The following is a 15,310-nucleotide window of genomic DNA, read 5'->3' on the forward strand; positions in this document are numbered from 1 at the left end:
TGACTGATGCGCTTACGAATTGCGCAGCAGAGGTCACGAACTAGTCTAGATTTCTGCTATACATCCGGGTACTCACTGGGAAAAAACAATAACAAAGGCAACAACCAGTCCCGGGGAATGGCGTTAGATCAGTGCCCCTTTAAGGATACCCTCGCTACAACCCATCCCAGAGAAAAAAAAAAACGAAAAAAACATCCAAACTATCGTAGTGACAATCAACAGCAATCTATGAATTTACCTTAGTATCTATTTGACACATCTTTACAATCACCTTTCAACGATCGGCTAATAGATCAGTGATGACAAAGGCTTGAAATAGCCACAGGTTAATTAACAACTTCGGAAATATCTCCCGTCACGTTTATCGTGTCGGCCATTTTGACGTATTGTACTTGATGTAAATGTATTACGACGCTCTGTCATTGGTGAGGGGCGTTAATAAAATACACTGACGCACTATTTAAATCAATTGGATAATTGAATATGCTTTCTTTTACATATTACATAACAGCACTGCACAACATTTGAACAGTTGCAGTAACACACTACGGTAATCGCATTAAACACCATTTTCAACTGTACAGTAATTCAGTATTTCAGTTATATCACGGTGTACAGACTGATGTGGGTGGGATTAAAATCCGAATTGGTTCAGGCCATCCAACGGGTGTTCGGGAAAAGGTGAGCGTATCCTGCCACACAAGTGGCACCCGTCACAAACACATGCAAGGACAAGTCAATTGTTCACCTGAACAAAGCACGGAAACACACAGTGATGCCCGTCCTCACTTTTACCGAGCATGTAAATTATATTGTCCGTCAAAAACATGGACGAGTATAAACAATATGTTCATTCACGTAATACATGTCATACATTTTGACAAAATGTATTGACTCGGAGCATTATTGTTAATCACAGCGTATAGAATCGGCATGCAGTTGGACTCATCACCCATCCTATCATTGATAATCCTTCTTGAAGATCTATGAAATCAGAAGCTGCAACACTTTATCTTTTAATTGGCATGTCAGACTTCTATTTCATAACTCAGTTTTATTTGCACGGATCACGGAAGGGACATTGTCGCGTTGTCGCATTGTCGCATTGACGCCCTTACAAAAACAAGCAAAACGTGTCAAAATTAACAAAAGCGCGACAATTGGCCATTTGTCGCATTGTCGCGTGTTTGCATTGTCGCTCTTTGAATAATCCTTTTCTTTATTTTACAAAAGGGCGACGATGCCGTAACGCGACATTTTTAAGGTCAAAATATGTCTCGTTGTCGCATTGTCGCCCCATCACAAATGTGTATAAAAGGCGTAAAGTTTAGTTAATGCTACAGTTAGGAAGCGGTAACCAAGTTACATCTGTCGTAGAAGTTCAACCTGATACATGTAAGTCTTGAAATGAAAACACAAGTCCGTCCGCGAGTCCATAACGTTTTATTGTGAGCTCTTCTCTAAAAGTGCTTAGTGTTCGACTCCCAGTTCCAAACACGTAGTACCTCATCAACAATCCACATACCTCTAGTGCAGTGGTCTTCCAGAAGATCTTACTCTTGACCGCATTAGACAACTGACGAGTGCACGCCTGACCTGTGACCTCGTTGCAACCCTCATGAGGTGTTTGCCGAAGGGAGAGGGGTAGGAAATGTGTGCTCCAGCCCAGCGCGGAGCTCCCGACACACTGTATACTGAATGTTGTATACAGTATATTGCAGTTGATATACTGTATACTGCATGTGATACTTATTAGCGGAAATGTTACAACTTTCAAGATTCAAGATTCAATTTGCATTTATTTCATATACAACAGACCGCCGTAATATATCACTGGAATACTGCTGAGAGCGGCGTTAAAACAATTTGTTTTCATAATGGGGCGCTGCAGTCATTTAAAATAGAACCGTAAACAAATGTAGTACCAACTCACTCACTCTGTTTCGAATATGCAGCAGAAAATATATTATTAACCAGGTCTTTGGGAAGAGATATCAGATTTTTATAAGCAGTCACATAGGGATGATAAAGGACCCCTCGCTGATTAGGTTCTTGTTTACTTAAGAGCAGAGTTGGCCATGTTAGTTGATATAACCAAAATCCAGGAGCTCCGACGGGGGGCAATCTGGTCTTGATAGTGTATGGTATGAGCTGTGGCGTTGACCCAAGAGAATAATGTAAAAAATGAGCTCGAGACCAACTCAAATCTATAACGATTGGGAAAGTCTAGATTTCCACAGCCCTAGCCTGAAATTAAGAATTGGTCTAGGCTCCATTTTAATTGTATTATGTTCATTTTGTAGACATGGATAGACCAACCAGGAGAGAAATTGATGGAATATTAATATCACATGTTACCACTGATCCAGTTAAATTCATCACACAATAATATATTAGTATTTGACATTACGGCATTTGATTATAAGGGCATGATCATGTAAATGTTCACTGTAGTAATGTACACACCAGTCAACTTTATTATAATTTTTATTATAGTGTAGCGCGGCATCAACGATTACTTTATGATATCCTCACTTGTCATCGATGTATTGACATCGAACAATGGACGACAATTCGAAATTCTTATAAATAGCTTCAATAGGGACAGCGCCGGTGTCAGTACAATTTTCCTAGTTAAACATATGTCTCTACAAAATATAATCTGAAGCAGACAAGAACAATATTTTTTTTATTAATGCTTACTTTCATGGATAGAATTGAGGCAATCTAGGCTTGCCAAATCGTTCTAGACTTGAGCTGGATTCCTTTTAAATTTATTCTCTATGGTCTGGGAGACGAACGGGCGTCAGTATCGCATGGAGAACTGGGACAGCCTGAATCAGTGTAATCGGATATGTTGTGGAGTTTCGGTTTGGGGCTGTTTGCTGAATAGAACAAGGGCTCACGAACAAGGGCACAATGTAGAGATTAAATCATTACCACCCCTCTTTATATCAGATATGTTATTGTGATTTGAAATCTCTTTTGGATAATTGCGAGTTATGTATACTCTGTATTCTTTCGTCATGGTAGCATATATATTTTCTATGTTGCTTTTTGAATTATCCACAAATAATGATAACTACAATGTAAACCTCTCTTTGGAGATATACAATACTACTACTGAAGGGCATATTTGAAAAATGGGACTTATCGACAAATATTTCTTTCTTAAATACTACCCGTTACAGGCATTCTGATCTTTATATTATACTTTGTACAGTTTAATAAATAATGGCAAATTGTGTATCTTTCTACATTTTGAATTAATTATAATTTCTGCAATAAAACCTTAGCATCAGATAGTGATATAAACGAATATGATCTATACTGTGATAAATGAATTATCAATTTCGTATTATGAATTAGATAAACAGAAATATGATAGTAAAACAAATTATTTTAATCTGTTCGTGTGAGTAGGTAACGAGAGATCTAGGCAACTCATTAACGTATCCATTTGTGAAAAATGAAATTATATTAAAAGTTTAGGGGGTTGAACATGTACATTGAATGACAGGGAAGAAAGCAACGCAATAATTAAATTATGAATCAAATTATGTTATAAATATAACAGAATATATTGAAATATAAGTTTAATTTCTCATTGTTGGAAGGTGTTTAATAATAGATTTTGTTTGTTTGTTGTTTAACGCCGCACTCAGCAATATACCAGCTATATGACAGTGGTTCGTAAATAATCCAGTCTGGACCAGACAATCCAGTTATCATCACCAACAGCACCGATCTACGCAATTGGGATACGATGACATGCATCAACCAAGTCAGCGAGCCTGACCACCCGATCGTGTTAGTCGCCTTCGAACAAGCATGGGTTGTTGAAGGTCTATTCTAACCCGGATCTTCACGGGTAATGTTTTTAATAATAAGGTACAATAAAATTCTGTATATGTCCATAATAAGTGTATATAAGTAAATGGATAATATATCCATACACGCCAATTAAATGGCTGCATATGGTTCTTAGATGAACTCTTTTACAAGTCCATATTTCAAGACATGTATTTGATATTCATAATAAATCCACAAAAGCTACACAATGGCGACAAAACGGTACCAGCATCACAGATACCAATAATACATTAGATCCATATAATTACTTTATTGCTAAACGTGGTATTAACCCGATTACTCACATAATTATTCCATTTTCTACAGTCATCTACGAACACTATCTTTAAAGAGGTATATCTATATCATCCAAATGTCCATACATATATGTCCACATATATATGTATAAAGCAAGTCGTCCTGCACACTTCCTTAATAGTAGTTTTTGTTTGATTGTTTGTTGTTAAACGCCGCACTCAACAATATACCAGTTTTATATGACGGCGGTTTGTAAATAATCCAGTCTGGACCAGACAATCCAGTTATTGACATCAAGAGCACCGATCTACGCAATTGGGATACGATGACATGCATCAACCAAGTCAGCGAGCCTGACCACCCGATTACGTTAGTCGCCTTAGTACAAGCATGGGTTGTTGAAGGCCTATTCTAACCCGGATCTTCACGGGTATTTTTTCAATAGTAAGGTACAATGAAATGCTGTATATGTCCAAAATAAGGGTGTATAAGTAAATGGATAATATATCCATACACGCCAATTAAATGGCTACATATGGTTCTTTGATGAACTCTTTTACAAGTCCATATTTCAAGACATGTATTTGATATTCATAATAACTCCACAATAGCTACACAATGGCGACAAAACGGTACCAGCATCACAGATATCTATATAATTACTTTTAAGTTAAATCATGTATCTAAATAGTAAATTAGAAGGATTAAAAATATACACTTCCGACATTTTTCGGGGTTTTTTTCGTTTGGAGAGAGGTGTAGTGACAGTAGTGACTGGTATCTGATGGGTGCAAACAGGTGTCGAGTGGCTGTCTCAGATGGCTCTAATTTCGTAGCTCTAAAGATCATGACGGCGATACAGACCGTGATGCAGTTTGTCTCACAGTCCCTGAACCAAATTATGTTCCCTTCCGCCCAGGCCTTACTGCAATGCTATAGCCCCAAATGAAACAAGCCTAGATGTTCAACGGGTTTAGGCTAAAATTTCCATATCACTTGGGCTCCTTTTAAATTTAAATATAGTTTCTCGTTTTAACCAAAATAATGTATTTTCAGAGACTAAGCGTTTGTCTAACCGTGAAGTACAACTATCCAAAAGATCCCATGCGTGTCTATATTTCTTCAGACAGCCTCTCCATGTTCCTATCTATATGTATCAAAAGACAAATGAATTAAATATTACAGCACTGGTGAATAGGTTATATGCGCATGTAAGCGTCGATCTACAATATCCTTTGTGCAAAATACATATATACTGATGAATTAACGTAGTAATACTACGCAAATATATGCCCAGATGTATACATAAGTTTCATCTCGTGATCTTTATTCGTGCTTTTAGCTCTTTTTCTACATTAGATTATGGGGTATTAAATCACACCAGAAAGCCAGGTCAAAATTCTAGTCATAATTTCATGGTCCGTCTTGTATTTTGGAAACCAATATCGCAACATGGCTGAATATTGCTAAACGTGGTATTTACCCGATTACTCACATAATTATTCCATTTTCTTCGTGCACGTTCTACAATCATCTACGATCACTATCTATAAGGAGGTATATCTATATTCATCCAAATGTACATACATATATGTCCACATACATATGTATTAAGCAAGTCCCACATTCTTCCTTAAAAGATAAATGCTAAGCATTTCCTCTGTATGTATTTATATATGTAAAAATCGTTTTTATGACTTCAGTGATTTTTGCAAGGCTACTCTCATAAATGTCATGACGCATTTGAGGCCAGGGTTCTTCTATACTCGCATTAATTAGCTGACTTATTATTGCGTTAATTTCATGATTTACAGTATTCATGAAGAACATTTCACGTGAGACCGTGCGACTATTTTTTATATTTAGCTAGCTCAAACGATCTATTGGTTTGATTTATTGATATGGTATCCACAAAATAAGTAGGATCCGTATTTTTCCGTTTTTGTTGTTCATTGTGTAACGCCGCACGTAGCAATATTCCAGTTATATGACGGTTGTCTGTAAATAATCGAGTCTGGACCAGACAATCCAGTGATTGATATCACGACCACCGATCCACGCAGTTGAGATACGATGACATGCATCAACCAAGTCAGCGAGCCTGACCACCCGATCCCTTTAGTCGCCTCTCACGACAAGCATAGTCGCCTATAACGGCAAGCATGGGTTGCTGTAAATCTATTCTTAACCGGATCTTCAAAGGTCAAGTGGGATTCAACTGATATGTTAAGATGAAATAAAACTGAATTATATGTGCTGTTTACATATCAAAGTTTGCCAAATTGTTACAAAATGTTTGGCCACAGCAAGGCTACGTATTCACAACTTATTGTGGTAGGCACAGTATAACTCATGAGTCCTCCTTGTGGGTCACTGCTTGGTAATATGGGACGGGAAAACTGCAGGGTGTGAGGGCAGTTAAGTTGATGGTGCAGACAGATAACAGAGGCGAAAGCTGAAACTTGGTGAGATTTACAGAACAAAGGCAGTTATTTCTAGTTTCTTACTGACTCTGGAGGATACACTTAATAAAAATTCGTGTGTGCGACACGGCCACCAGTCACTAAATTTGGGTCACAATCTTTCTGTCTTCTTTCATTTGTCATCTGAAATACCATCCCTTCGTGTACTTGTGCTTCCTGCTCAAGTTACCAAACACATCCTGTTTACGTACACCTGCAAGATATATATTACGCCGAGGAGAATTTACAATTATACGTTGCTATGTCTAACTGCTGGCCTGGTACGCAATGTCATATTTCTTATCGCCAGGGATCACAGGTGTGATACCTGTCTCCCCCAAGGAGACGTCTGATTAAACTCTTTGCTTCGTCAATGCTTCGTCTAGCCCAAACCGGTAACTGGTACCACTAGCAACGATACAATGGCGTACAAAGACTTACAATGAGTCAAGCATCCGTCACTCGATTTCCATTTTGATTGATTGTTTGACTGATAGATTGATACAGAGTGAGTGAGTGAGTGAGTGAGTGAGTGAGTGAGTGAGTGAGTGAGTGAGTGAGTGCCTGTTTCACTGGTATGTCCGGATCTGGGTACGGGTCACCGGCTTAGCGTCACCGATCTAGATATATCTATGCAGGAATAGGTCATCCATGCGGTGTTCCCGCATCGCCGTCACCATCATTATCATCACCACCACCATCAGCATCGCCACCGGTATCGTTATCACAGGTATATACGGTACTCCATACAGAGATTAACGAAGGGCATCTATTTGATCAGGGGTTAGTTAAATATCTATAACAGCTGTGTGTCAGTACATCCAGTTTCTGTCAGTGCAGAAAAATACCAAGTCGGGCAGCTGTGAACACGGTTCTTCAGCATCGGACATCAGCTGTCCTTGACACGCACATTTCAGCGCATTTGAATGGATTTAACAACAAGTAAGGTCATCTTGAGCGGGACGGTTTTCGTAGGCAATAGATGGATTAGCATATGAACTATGATTCTCTTTAGGTAGAAAAAGATCCACCATGTTCGACCTGGTAGAAGTGTGTAATCAAACCGCACAGCATTGGTCTTTGATTGACTGTGGCGTCCAAACAAACTCATTCATGTACTTGATCTGAATGTTCATCTTAATTGTTATGGATAGTCACGGAGCCGTGATCCAGAGAACAGGGTGTCATTAGATAAAAATGAAGTAATAATAGGATTACCAGAAAAACGGGGTATAACACCCAAGCCAATAACCTCCCCTCAGGAACACCAGAGTAAGTCAGTACAAGATTGAAAACTGCCCCATAAGTATCTATGACAGGCTAGTCGGGTATTGCTACTTGTATATGTGAAAACAAAGTTTTTAAAATTAATAGCAAAACTGATGAAAGTCACCAATAAACGTGTATAAGTGTTATATCGGCACTGCAAAAATAATGAGTGTTGTCTTTAGTATTAACATTCAAATACGTGATATCTGTATAAGCGATATTGTCTACGTTCCACCGGTGAGTAAGCTTTAGGCTTACTATCTCGTAGTATAAATGTTGCAAGAAATTGTATTTCTGAAGACATCACGATACAGTTTTTTACGATGCATCACGTCTGCACCAGCGCTTGATAACAGCCTTGTGTTTGGGTGTTTCAGTAGTTTAAATTGCTGTTCTTGATGTTGTTGAATAAACTTTGATACTATGAACAATATAAGGTTATATGAGAGTATGACTTTAGAATGGTAACATGCGTTAATGTATATCTGATATAAATATATATATATAATAGGATGACATAAATAGAACAATGACTAGTACGTCCAGATTAGTGTATAGGCAACATTTAAAAGTAGATGAAAGAACACAATCGTCCGGAATACAGTGTATAATTCTGGTGCACTTCCATGTGACTCTTCAATTTAAATGGAGTTACTTGTTTCTTTAAAAACTATACAGTTTTAGAGACTAAGCATTAGTCTGAATAGATATCACCAGTTTGGAATTTGAAACTAATCTGTTTACAGTAACAGAACACTGTTTAAGTGTCATGTACAAATGAGAAAGTGGAATCCCGTCAATTAGGCGGACGAACCTTAAAACTATTAATAAACATTAAAATAAGCAATATCTGGAAAATGTATATGCATATACTATCTGGCAATAAACACCAAGATCACCTTCTACAAAAATAAGTTTTAAAAGCAGGTTGATATTCTTTTGCGTATTTGACGAGTATATAACTTTCGAAAGTATAAATCCTTTTCCTATACTCAGACGTTCCTGAGCCTTGCGCTTTCCTAATTATTTTGACTAAAATTATTACCGTTATCATTGTATTTGTTAATGGGAAATACGCGCCGATCAAGTACGTGCCATAAATTAAAGCGACATTGTACGATTCCGAACTCATCACGAGACTGTGTTTATGAATCACTGTCAAATAGTGGTGACATATAGTGGAAACAATACGCGAAATCGCGCATGCACAGAACGGAAAATTTGGACAAGGCATTAAGCAATCCGCATGCGCAGAACGATTGATTTCAGTACTTCCGCTAAGCGCTTCGAGTACAGCGTCAAACTCGGGCCTGTAATCTAACACGCGAGAACTGACCAATGAAATCTGAGAAGTAGGAATACCGGTAGACGCTGTTGCTTGATTGACAATGCCAATCAAGAAAGGGAGGAGCTTGATGATATCGTTCTCTCCCAGTAAATTCCGATGTCGTATTTCTAATCAAACCAGACCTAATTAAGCGCATCTAAAAACTAATTAATTTACCAATCCAAAATCCAATAAAAATACAAACACCCACCTCAACCGGCTCCCTTAGTTCCCTCCTCCACCCACCTCGGCATTTATTCCAAATTTAAAAATCTCAAAAATTCAATATAAGCACCCCCTAAAAGCCCCCTTTTGGGTTGCACACACCACTTTCACCCTTTTCGGAATACACTAAATGGTCTGGCCAGGCCTGTGTGCGAAATACGCTGCAGTCGGAAAGCGCACGCTAAATCTTCTATATCAGTCAGTAGTTGTCTCAGCACTACACAATCAGCAATCTAAAAAACAAAACAAAAATCCTCATCCTAACCGACTCCCTCAGTGGACTACGAGCCCTCAAAAATAAAAACACTAAAAACCACCCCAAACTAATAAATCAAATACTTAATAGCTCAAACAACTTAACTAGGGCAGGTAAACAAATAGAGTTCATTTGGACCCCCGCCTACGTAGGAATCTTTGGAAATGAAAAGGCAGATAAAGCAGCAAAATTATCCCTTTAACTCCCAGAAATAAGCTTAAACTTACCCAGCTCAAAATCAGAAATCAAAAGTCTCACTAAACAAAAAATCAACAAAAAAATGGCAAAATATATACCAAAACTTAAATAGCCAAATCAGGAAAGTACTCAAAAAAAACCTAAATAAACCAAAAATACTACACCCATCCAAAATAATCGACACAATAATTACTAAACTACAAACAGGCCGCACCAAACTAAATAATCATCGTAAAATAGCTAATCTACACAGAACAGGAAACTGCCCACATTCCAAACAACAAGAAACACCAGAACACGTACTCATACACTGCACACACTACCAAACACACCAAACAACACTACAGACCACCCTAAATCTTCAAACCGGACTTACACTAGAATCAATCCTAAATCCATAAAATAAATTAGAAAAATTCAAAGCCTTAGGTTTATACCTAATTAAAACAGGACTAATTAGTCGCATTTAAACCCCAAATAAAATAATAAAACCAAAACTACCTTATCTAACAACCACCCAACACACACAGCTCCCTTAGTTCGTCCACCACCCACTCTTGGCATTCTTTCCAAATCTCAAAATTTCAAAATTACTATATAAGCAACCCCTAAAGCCCCTAATTCATTGTCTTTTTATTGTTCAAATTACTGATAAAACATATTTTAACTTGTTCCTTCTAACCATATTTCCAAACAATTCCAAACCATTCCAAACCATTCCAAGTCATTCCAAACATTTCCAGTGTTGGAAATATGTTTGGAAATGTTGCCATTCCAATTTTGGATTTTTTGGAAAGATCGATCTTTCCAAGCTTTGGAAAGTTTGGAATGAGCGATCTTTCCAAAGCATTCCAACGTTCATTCCAAATTGGAATGGACGCTATTTGGTCTTGTGACAGGAATTCATGTTTATACCACAGGGCTGCCTATATGTACCACAGGGAGTGCATGTTTATACCATAGGAATTCATGTTTATACCACAGGGCTGCCTATATGTACCACAGGGAGTGTATGTTTATACCACAGGGATACATGTTTATACCACAGGGCTGCCTATATGCACCACAGGGAGTGCATGTTTATACCACAGGAATTCATGTTTATACCACAGGAATTCATGTTTATACCACAGGGCTGCCTATATGCACCACAGGGAGTGCATGTTTATACCACAGGGAATTCATGTTTATACTACAGGGCTGCCTATATGTACCACAGGGAGTGCATATTTATACCACAGGAATTCATGTTTATACTACAGGGCTGCCTATATGTATCACAGGGAGTGCATATTTATACCACAGGAATTCATGTTTATACTACAGGGCTGCCTATATATACCACAGGGAGTGCATGTTTATACCACAGGAATTCATGTTTATACCACAGGGCTGCCTATATGTATCACAGGGAGTGCATGTTTATACCATAGGGATACATGTTTATACCACAGGGCTGCCTATATATACCACAGGGAGTGCATGTTTATACCACAGGAATTCATGTTTATACCACAGGGCTGCCTATATGTACCACAGGGAGTTCATGTTTATACCATAGGGATACATGTTTAAACCACAATGTCATATTTATATATAAACTTATTTATACAAATCATAGGGATGTATGGTCATAACGCATAGATTCCCAATTTATACACTCTTTAAAAAAAGAAACGCACAGGTAGTGTGTAGTTAATTGAACCTGACTACACAAAAAATCCGGTATATAAATTGGATGTATGTTTTGTTAAATGTTGGTGGCTTGATATTCGACAAACGGTGCGTCAAAACGCAGCCGCTGTCGGTTTGCAATGTTTTAAACGGCATTGTTTTCACACTTGTTCAAAAATGTCATGGAGGAAAACAGTAAAGCAAAATGCACGTGCAAGTTATGGCATTCGTAACTCGGGGTAGTGGCTATAAAAAGGCAAGCACAAGCCAATAATTTGTCATTCAATTGTCACCATTTTTCAAGTTCGAAAATACCTAGACTTAGCGCTGCCGATCGGAACATCGCCATAGGACGTATCCAAAGAGGGGAATCGCAGTCTTTTGTTTCATGCCACTTTAACGTCCACCACAGCACCATTTGCCGCCTTTGTGTACGATACACACAGTTCAATTCCACTTCAGACCGTCCGAGAACCGGTCGACCAAGAGTTACCACCCCTGCACAGTTCGCATCCTTGGTTTGAGGAGGATATCGGACCAGACTGTCAGGAACCATCTTCGTGAGGCTGGAATCTGTCTCAGAAGACAAGTTATCGTCCCTGTTTTGCAACAGACCCATCGACAGCGACGCTTGCGTTGGTGCCATACCTTACAGACTTGGGAGTTGAGAAACTGGAGACGAGTGTCGTTTAGCGACGAATCACGATTTCTTCTTCACCGGCGAGATGGAAGACAACGTGTTTATCGTCGTCGAAATGAGCATTTTGCCCCACATTGTGTACGTGAATTCCACAATTTCGGTGGCGATAGTGTCATGGTGTGGGGGGCCATATCCTACATCACGAGAACGGACTTGGTTGTGTTTCAGGGAAATTTAACAATAAATTGCTACATGAATCAAATTCTTCAACCTCACCTTCTTCAAGTCATTGACCGCCAGAGGTAGCTGTTTCACGGTAGACTACCTTCATAACGCCAACATCACCGATTTGCCCTGGCTGTCGAGATCAGATCTCAGGTCTCAACCAAATCGAACACCTCTGGGATGAACTCGATCGACGTGTAAGTCAACGTCAGAACACGCCGCAGACACTCCCACAACTGGCCAACGCGTTACAAGCAGAATGACGCAGAATTCCGCAGGACAGAATTCGTACACTTATCCAGTCAGTGCTGAGGAGATGCAGAGCCGTGATTGCTGCCCGGGGCTGTCACACGAGATACTGAGTTCAGCGCAACAGTTTTCAATGCCTTTGGACAACGACAACATGTGACGACTATCGAACTGTAACATTTCATATTTGTGTCTATGATGTTAAATTAAATAAATCGACTTTATTAGGTACAAAGCATTTACTAAAAATCTACCTGTGCGTTTCTTGAAGAGTGTTCATACCACCGGGATTCATGTTTATACCACAGGGAGTACATGTTTACAACACAGGGATGTATGTTTACATCACAGGGAGAACCTATTTATACCACAGGGAATACCTAATTATACCACATGGAGTACCTATTTAATATATCGTGTCATCACTGTTATTTTACAGAAAGAGAAACAAATCTTCATACTTCAATCTTTTCTGTAGAGATCCACAAGCGAAGTTATTTATGTATCTGTATATTCAGTTGTCAACTATACCCCCAACGAAACTAGGGTTAATGGAGTGTAAAATGTTATGATCAGCTGAGAACTGCCAGAGTTTTTTTGGGACCAAACCCTTACGCCCCACGACCGAAACATTACTCTTTGCCCATGCAATTCTTCTGTTCACGTGGGTTTGTGGTCATTCTTGAATTTGACACTTCAGTGAAAGGTCTGAGCTTTTATTATTGTTGATTTTTATTATCCACACAAACACGTAAGCGCTCTACTCCAGTTTTTAATACAGTATTTGTAATCAGACTAGGAATGCGACGTCTACAACATAATGAACATCTTAGGGCCTTTGGCATGCTTCAAACTGGTAGAGATGTAGACCATATATTCAATGTGTCTGAGTCTGTGATTTGCAGAATTCTGCAGATACAAAATGTTATTGATCGGGCCCAGGCGGGGTCCCCAAGGTCATCAACACAGGTCCAAGATTGATTTATCAAAATTCCAGCCAAGTCAATCAAATTGCTGATCCCTTGCGCCGGGCCATCGGAATTATTGTTACTGACCAGATAATTTGTATGCTCAGCGACCACGTGTTGTAACACCGTTAACAAATCGACACATCCTACCCAGACTCCAATGGTGTTTAGAGCGTAGAAACTGTGGAAATCGCCGATGCTTTCGTGTAATGTTTTCAGATGAGACCACATTCTCTCTGGACTTTCTGGACAGGTGTGGACGTGTCTCGACGTCAAGGGGACGTCAACGAAAGGCAACATTTGATGGTTGGTCTACAATAATACACTATATCGCAAATGCCTATTACTTTATTCAGTAAATTTCTGAAACCTCGCAGAATCTCTGTGGAAATTTTGTTCAAATATCTGCGTCCATTGCCTTAGCTATGAAACTATATAAACTGGTCACTTGATACATAGATACAGCTGTAAATCCCGATTGCCAAGAAGTAATTATCCCATTATCTATGCAAACATTTGATACATGTATAAACAGACATTTCTAAAACACCTTTGGCAAACAACTGGTCAGAGCGACGGGTTTATAATCAGTACACTGGGCCAGGTGCAGCAAGAGGAATGAGCAAGACTCCCTCAAATTGTCATTGGGAGATTAATTCGGACCATGCTACGCCGCTTAACCGAATGTTTGCGTTATCTCAAAAATTCAATTTTTCACTCCACACCCCCGTCGTTTTCGAAAGTTTCGAAAGGGGCACGGATGGCCCAGTTGTCTTTGACAACGCAATTCGCTGTGCAGAGTTGCTTCCCTTGGGCGCACCAGAAACCAATGATCGTGGGTTCGAAGCCACCATGCTTCTAGGTTTGGCAGTACATACCCGTGATCGTGGAATTTACTAAAGTGGTAAACATCTGAGACATGCATCACTTCGGGCTTTCCCTCACATTAAGCTGACACGCTGTGGTATAACCGGAATACTGTTTAAATCGGCGTTTAACCCAACTCTCGCACTCACTGTTAGTTTTGAATATCACATACATTTTGCAGATTATATAAACATGAAGCTATTTGTTTAAGATACGAGCGCGTCCTACGCCTGCCTGCATATCATTAAAAAAAGGACCTGGTAGTCAATGGGTTTTCGTCATATGTTTTACTCTCACTAAACACCTGACAAGCGACAATAAATGTTGAAATTGGATAGTTTATGAGGCAACATATACTATTATTCCGAGACGAAGACAAATAGAGAAGATACCCTGGACCCACAAAACGTTTGACTCAGGACAACGAGGCAGTTGTATTTGCCTTAACGATTGCTATTATGGAATGAATTATTGTTAACACTTTTATCCTTGAGTACGTGATTAACATAATGTTGCATCACATGTCGGTCAATAACTGCAACCATGCACGCAGTGCACACAACCGACATAACAGAATATTATTGACGCATATATGATTAGATTTTGGCCATGACAGCTTGTCGTAGAAGCATGAAAGGCATGGCAACTGTCGTGCAGAAGAAAACATTCACCCATGTTTGGTGGTTGCTAAAATGAAACAAACAAGTACTGGTTATTTTGTGGTGATGTATTTGATACGGGTGTGTGATTATTTTCCTTGCAACATATGATCAATGATCAACATCGTTGAAAGAGCAGTTCTATAGAAACTACACTTACGATGAGTTACGATCGATTTCT

The 15,310-nt window shown here is 39.0% G+C and overlaps 1 protein-coding gene across 2 annotated transcripts in view; it reads right to left on the minus strand.

The window, feature by feature from the left end:
• The window catches only part of LOC139467974 (uncharacterized), a 116,301-nt gene that overhangs the window by 71,760 nt on the left and 29,231 nt on the right, over window positions 1-15,310 (minus strand). The gene's annotated exons all lie outside the window — the stretch shown is intronic.

The sequence above is a fragment of the Haliotis cracherodii genome, unplaced genomic scaffold (genome assembly GCF_022045235.1).
Source record: "Haliotis cracherodii isolate W230 unplaced genomic scaffold, xgHalCrac1.p SCAF_2, whole genome shotgun sequence".
In the NCBI taxonomy this organism is placed as follows: Eukaryota; Metazoa; Mollusca; class Gastropoda; order Lepetellida; family Haliotidae; genus Haliotis; species Haliotis cracherodii.